The sequence below is a fragment of the Salvelinus namaycush genome, chromosome 15 (genome assembly GCF_016432855.1).
Source record: "Salvelinus namaycush isolate Seneca chromosome 15, SaNama_1.0, whole genome shotgun sequence".
Lineage (NCBI taxonomy): Eukaryota > Metazoa > Chordata > Actinopteri > Salmoniformes > Salmonidae > Salvelinus > Salvelinus namaycush.
This window is the reverse complement of record NC_052321.1, coordinates 18,449,740-18,457,208: the sequence shown is the minus strand read 5'-3', so window position 1 is coordinate 18,457,208 and position 7,469 is coordinate 18,449,740.

Genomic DNA, 7,469 nt, shown 5'->3' with positions numbered 1-7,469 from the left:
GAATTTTTGAGTTTTGAGTTTGTGACAGCAACTGTGAGCTTACAGAATTATAGACACAGTACCTTCTAATGACTCTTGTGTAGTTTGTTACATGTGCTTGTTCGTGGGAGTCTCAGCTTTTCATAGATAGCTTTTAATAGTATTTGTAGCTCTAACCATTCAGACTCTACAGGCGTTTTTGTAAAAAGATCCAGCTCTGGGCCACTTCAGGATTTGCCCTTGTCTCACAAACACCGCTCTGGCTCAGCCCCCATTATTCACACAGACTACTGGTTGGTATCTACAGATGCAGAATACATAGATAAATCAAATGTTGCAACCCAGAAATAGCTCAAACACACAAAGTTTAAAATGGGTTAGAAGTCCCAAACGTGCCTGTGTTACCAGTGCGACTCACTGAGTTAATATATCTTCGATGTAAGGTTCTAGTTCTGGTACCGGGTCTGACCAACATTTTCACTTATACATCGATCTGCAGATACCATAGATCAAAATGGCATGCATTAAGCAATAGCCCTTGTTCCCACAGACACGGTAGTATATGTTTTGCACCTGTGCGAAGTAGGATGTGAAATCTGAACCACTTGAAGCTGGGATGGATCTCTTACCATTTAATTTACTCTTCCTCCGACCATCCATCAACTCCTGGCTGAACCCTACATCACAGCCACTGACAAAGCAGATGCCTGCAATTATTACATTGTAGCGCAACAGGTCAGAGTGGTTTCATCATAGTAGCACATTCTGAGATTAATCTAAAATAATTCATAGATTTTAAACAAAAAAGCACTTTCTGTTTGTCATAGGCTGACAAGATTAATATGAGATGAAAGGAGAGTTCCTAAGGAGTTCAGGAAGCCAATCTAGAGCTATGTGAGAAGTTCACAGCGATGGGGGCAGAAGTTTTAATCAAGAGAGACCTTTAGAAAATATGCACATTTTCTCTAACACCAAACATACAAATATGCCTTTTACAGTCATGAGGAAGGTGAAATCTTATATTTTATTATTTGATGATGCTATATTTAGAAAGCAATTAAGTAATTTCAAGCCTTATTCATACAGTTTTGTTGAATAGGAAATACATAATAAAAAAATATTCATATTTTCATATTTTATTATATTTGTACTGTGGACTTGAGCTTGTGTCCTCAAAAGTGACTACACCTCAGCAATTTATAATTATTTTTACCAGAAAGGTGAGATTAGAACCTTTCTTTGAGTATGCAGCATTCAAGTTATTGTTTCTGTCCCTCTCATGATTGTCACACCCTGATCTGTTTCACCTGTCTTTGTGATTGTCTCCACCCCCCTCCAGGTGTCACCCATCTTCCCCATTATCCCCTGTGTATTTATACCTGTGTTCTCTGTTTGTCTGTTGCCGGTTCGTCTTGTTTGTCAAGTTAACCAGCGTTTTGTCTCAGCTCCTGCTTTTCCCCAGTCTCTCTTTTTCTCGACCTAATGGTTTTGACCCTTGCCTGTCCTGTCTCTGAGCCCGACTGCCTAACCACGAGCCCGCCTGCCTGACCACTCTGCCTGCCATCCTGTACCTTTTCCCCACCTCTGGATTACTGGCCTCTGCCTGACCTGAGCCTGCTTGCCGTCCTGTACCTTTGCCCCACTACTCTAGATTATTGACCCCTGCCTGCCTTGACCTGTTGTAATTACTTTTAGGGATTACATAGATTACATTTTCAATGACATTTAGTTGCATTTAACTGTTTAAAAAATCCATTGAATATGGACCATCACAAAGAAATCCACTATTAGTTTGTTTTAGGCAGGTTCTAAAACATTACATAAGACTAATAAAATGTATTTTTTATTATCATATTTTAATTATGTTACTGGTCTGTGCAGCCTGCGCCATGCACATGAAATCAACAGTTATTTTGTTCATTAAACAGACAAGACACACTTAGGCTGAAAAGTATTTTCAGTCAGTCAGGAGAATAAAAATATTTGACATGGGTCCTCAGATCCTCAAAAAGTTCTACAGCTGCATCATCAAGAGCATCCTGACTGGTTGCATCACCGCCTGGTATGGCAACTGCTCGGCCTCCGACCGCAAGGCACTACAGAGGGTAGTGCGTATGTCCCAGTACATCACTGGGGCCAAGCCTCTTGCCATCCAGGACCTCTATACCAGGCGGTGTCAGAGGAACAGCTAATGAAATGGCTACCCAGACTATTTGCATTGTCCCCACCCCACCCCCATTTTTACGCAGGCTGCTACTCTGTTTATTATCCATACATAGTCACTTTACCTCTACCTACATGTACATAGCTCAATTACCTCAACTAACCAGTTCCCCAGCACATTGACTCTGTACCGGTACCCCCTGTATATAGCCTCGCTACTGTTTAGTTGTTGTTGCTCCTTAATTATTTTCATTTTTTATTTTATTTATACATTTTTTACTTCAGTTTATTTTAGTAAATACTTTCTTAACCCTTTTTTTCTTCTTAAAACTGCATTGTTGGTTAAGGGCTTGTAAGTAAGCATTTCACTGTAAGGTCTACTACACCTGTTGTATTCGGTGCATGTGACAAATAAAATTTGATTTGATTTGATCACAGTCAACACATATTTTAGAGTAGGCTAAGAATATAATGACATATAACAGAATAAAATACAAATAAGATGTTTCCCACACAACTTGCATCAGGGCAACGTGTGGAACTGTCATACAAAAAAAGTTATTTTTAAAATGTGCTTTTTCTATGCTTCCCAAGTTAACTTTTTGCATCTTTTACTTTCGGTTTTGTACACCAGATTCAAACAACTGAAAATACAACATTTTGGGTTATGGAAAACATATTTCACAGCGGTTTAGATGTTACAATGATTCTCTACAGTACACCATACTTGTTGTCACATTGTAACGGCAGATTTTCTCCTCTTCATCTGAAGAGGAGGTGTAGCAGGGATCGGACCAAGACGCAGCGTAGTTAGTGTTCATCATGTTTAATAACGACAAAACCGTGAACACTACAAAATACAAAATAACAAATGTGGCAAAACCGAAACAGTCCTATCTGGTGCGTAGAACACAAAGACAGAAGACAACCACCCACAAAACCCAACACAAAACATGCTACCTAAATATGGTTCCCAATCAGAGACAATGACTAACACCTGCCTCTGATTGAGAACCCTATCAGGCCAAACACAGAAATAGAAAAACATAGAAATACAAACATAGACTGCCCACCCCAACTAAAGCCCTGACCATACTAAATAAAGACAAAACAAAGGAACTAAAGGTCAGAACGTGACAGTACCCCCCCCCCCCCCCCCAAGGTGCGGACTCCAGCCGCAAAACCTGAACCTATAGGGGAGGGTCTGGGTGGGCATCTGTCCGCGGCGGCGGCTCTGGCGCTGGACGTGGACACCACTCCACCATTTTCTTTGTCCACTTTCTTAGCGTCCTTTGAGCGGCGAGGGCCTTTGAGCGCCGACCTTGGCCTGGGAACCCTAATATAGGGCCCCACTGGACTGAAGAGCGCCTCTGGACTGAGGGGCGCCTCTGGACTGAAGAAACTCCTCCGGACTGAGGGGCAGCTCCGGACTGAGGGGCAGCTCAGGACTGAGGGGTAGCTCAGGACTGAGGGGCAGCTCCGGACTGAGGATAGCTCCTGACTGGCGGGCGGCTCTGGCGGCTCCTGACTGGCGGGCGGCTCTGGCGGCTCCTGACTGGCGGGCGGCTCTGGCGGCTCAGGACAGACGGGCGGCTCTGGCGGCTCAGGACAGACGGGCGGCTCTGGCGGCTCAGGACAGACGGGCGGCTCTGGCGGCTCAGGACAGACGGGCGGCTCTAGCGGCTCAGGACAGACGGGCGGCTCAGGACAGACGGGCGGCTCTAGCGGCTCAGGACAGACGGGCGGCTCTAGCGGCTCAGGACAGACGGGCGGCTCTAGCGGCTCAGGACAGACGGGCGGCTCTAGCGGCTCAGGACAGACGGGCGGCTCTAGCGGCTCAGGACAGACGGGCGGCTCTAGCGGCTCAGGACAGACGGGCGGCTCAGAAGGCGCTGGGCAGACGGGCGGCTCAGACGGCCCTGGGCAGACGGGCGGCTCAGACGGCGCTGGGCAGACGGGCGGCTCAGACGGCGCTGGACAGACGGGCGGCTCAGACGGCGCTGGGCAGACGGGCGGCTCAGACGGCGCTGGGCAGACGGGCGGCTCAGACGGCGCTGGGCAGACGGGCGGCTCAGACGGCGCTGGGCAGACGGGCGGCTCAGACGGCGCTGGGCAGACGGAAGACTCTGGCCTGCTGAGGCGCACAGTAGGCCTGGTGCGTGGTGCCGGAACTGGTGGTACCGGGCTGGGAACACGCACCACTGGGCGAGTGCGGGGAGCAGGAACAGGGCGTACAGGGCTCTGGAGACGCACAGGAGGCTTGGTGCGTGGTGCCGGAACTGGTGGTACCGGACTGGGGACACGCACCACTGGGCGAGTGCGGGGAGCAGGAAGAGGGCGTACATTGCTCTGGAGACGCACAGGAAGCCTGGTGCGTGGTGTTGGCACTGGTGGTACTGGGCTGATGACACGCACCTCAAGGCGAGTGCGGGGTGCTGGAACTGGAGGCCTGGTACGTGGCGCCGGCACCGGAGGGCTGGTGCGTGGGGCTGCCACAGGAGAGCTAGTACATGGGGCTGCCACAGGAGAGCTGGTGCGCTGAGCTGGCACAGGACGTACAGGGCTAGGGAGGCGCACAGGAGGCCTGGTGCGTGGGGCTGGCACAGTCTCCACCAGACGGCTAGCACGCAGCTCAGGACGAGTATGGAGAGCTGACTCAGGTGACATCAAATCCCCGACACGCTCCGTCGGGCGGATGTCGTGCCTCATGCACCAAACCAGCACCTCCCTCATAACTCTCTCCTCCAATCTCCCCATTAACTCCTTTACTGTCTCTGCTTCGCTCACCTCCAATACCGCCCTGACCGGCTCTGGTTCCATCCTTGGCTCCTTATGGTAAGCAGGGGGAGTTGGCTCAGGTCTGACTCCTGACTCTGCCACACTCCCCGTGTACCCCCCCCCCCAATAGAGCTTGAACCCAGGGTCCCTTACCGTCCAGAATTTCCTCCCATGTCCAGGAGTCCTGTGTACTTTGCCGCTGCTGCTGCTGTCCTTTACCACGCTGCTTGGTCCGGTTTTGGTGGGTGGTTCTGTAACGGCAGATTTCCTCCTCTTCATCTGAAGAGGAGGTGTAGCAGGGATCGGACCAAGACGCAGCGTAGTTAGTGTTCATCATGTTTAATAACGACAAAACCGTGAACACTACAAAATACAAAATAACAAATGTGGCAAAACCGAAACAGTCTTATCTGGTGCATAGAACACAAAGACAGAAGACAACCACCCACAAAACCCAACACAAAACAGGCTACCTAAATATGGTTCCCAATCAGAGACAATGACTAACACCTGCCTCTGATTGAGAACCATATCAGGCCAAACACAGAAATAGAAAAACATAGAAATACAAACATAGACTGCCCACCCCAACTCACGCCCTGACCATACTAAATAAAGACAAAACAAAGGAACTAAAGGTCAGAACGTGACACACATAAACTGAATTTAGGTGAACTATTAGAATTTTAGCAACCAGGAATCACAAAGTGATTTCTACATAATGCATCTTTAAGCTAGATAACATGCTGGCAAAATGTTCTGATTAATACTAATAAATGAGCCAAATAGACAAGATGATCATGAGCAGCACTCACCTCAACTTAGCTAACATTTCCACAGCCTCATTGTAGCCTAACCAATATCCAAATGGAGGTTCAGTGAAAAGAATAATCTGACATTGATTGATTTATCATATGGTACCGAAATAGTTGATCACACGTGGGTAGGCTATTGCTTCGAACGTATTAGGCTATAACGATTGGATGACTTAGGGAGTTTCAGTAAACAACAATTTCATGCCCTCAATTGCATTATCATTATTTAACTAGGCAAGTCAGTTAAGAAGAAATTCTAACTTACAATGACAGCCTACCCCGGCGGGCCAATTGTGCACCGCCCTATAGGATTCCCAATCACAGCCAGATTTCATGAGGCCTGGATTCAAACCAGATATTGCAGTGACTCCTCTTACACTGACATGCAGTGTCTTAGACCACTGCGCCACTCATTAGCCTACTTTATTACAATCACTTCATCATAGGAGTGATATTTATTCCCACAGTAATTCTTTATGGATCCATCCAGTTGTGCTTAAGAAAACACTGCATGTGGTGAGCTATGCGAAGAGATGGGTGAAGTGACATGCCTCCAAAGTTTAGAACTGCCAGGAGAACAGTAGTAACAGGTGCTGGGGAGCAATCATCAAGAGCTTATGAGCGTAGTGAGTGCCAATGCCACCTCAGCATTACAGCTACATTTCATATTTGGCAGAACTTTACCGCAATCATGACTAGGTCGGTTGGTGGAAATGAAAGTAGAGGCTTTGTTGCTGGCAATACCTTTCATATATAAAGAAAAGTCAGCAAAAAGTTGGCGGGATGCCAAAGTTGTCTGGAAAAAGTATTGGGTTGGAAGGTGTAGCCTACTAAAGACCTAGTCATGATTTCTGCATTTTCGCAGGCCCTGTAACTAAAATCCAGGTATTGGGTCTGTGTGAATGGCTTTTTTGTAGGTAAATTCATTAACACTTCCATTGTTTAACACGTCCCTAATTTGAACAGCAAACAGCCCCCATGGTTTAACAACACCTCCCACCCATCCCTATAGAGCCCCGCAGTGGTGTCATAATACCCATACAACATTGCAGTCAAACAGGGAAATGGTTCCAATCGTTTTTCCAACACTCATTTTTCCCATAGAGGATTTTAGGAACACTTCAAATAAGGGCTGTGGGTCGTGCAGGCTTACCCTGGCGTGAAGTTTGACAACTATGTAAATCTCTCTTGGACAAGGTGACTTTTATCAATATATTTCGTCTCTATTTACTCTCAGATTTGAAAATGCAAATTAGCATCAAAGTAGACATGATGCAAAACTACAAATCCCTGCAAGCTCCTGCATGCCATCTCTGGCTGACACATTTGCTTACAGGTATTGAGTCAATTTAAAACTTGCACAAGATAGTTTACAGAATTGTCAATTTAAAGAAATGTAGCCGATTTATTTATTACTACATTTAGCTAACATTAGATAGTTAATCCAGAGATTTTTACCTTTGCCTTGATTCGGCAGTCTCGTCCAGAGCATCATGGCATTTGTTCTTTATGAATGCCACATTAGCAGCTAATTAGCATTTCATTTTTTGTGGGTAAAACAGGCAAATATATTAATAAAAGTCAGCTTGTACTAGAGTGATTTACAGGGTTATCAAATAGTCACACCAGGGCAATCCTACACAAAACACAGCCTTTATTTGAAGTGTTCCTAAAATACCCTATGCTATAGAGGAAACTAAATAGTGGGAAAATGAGTGGGACCATTTCCCTGTT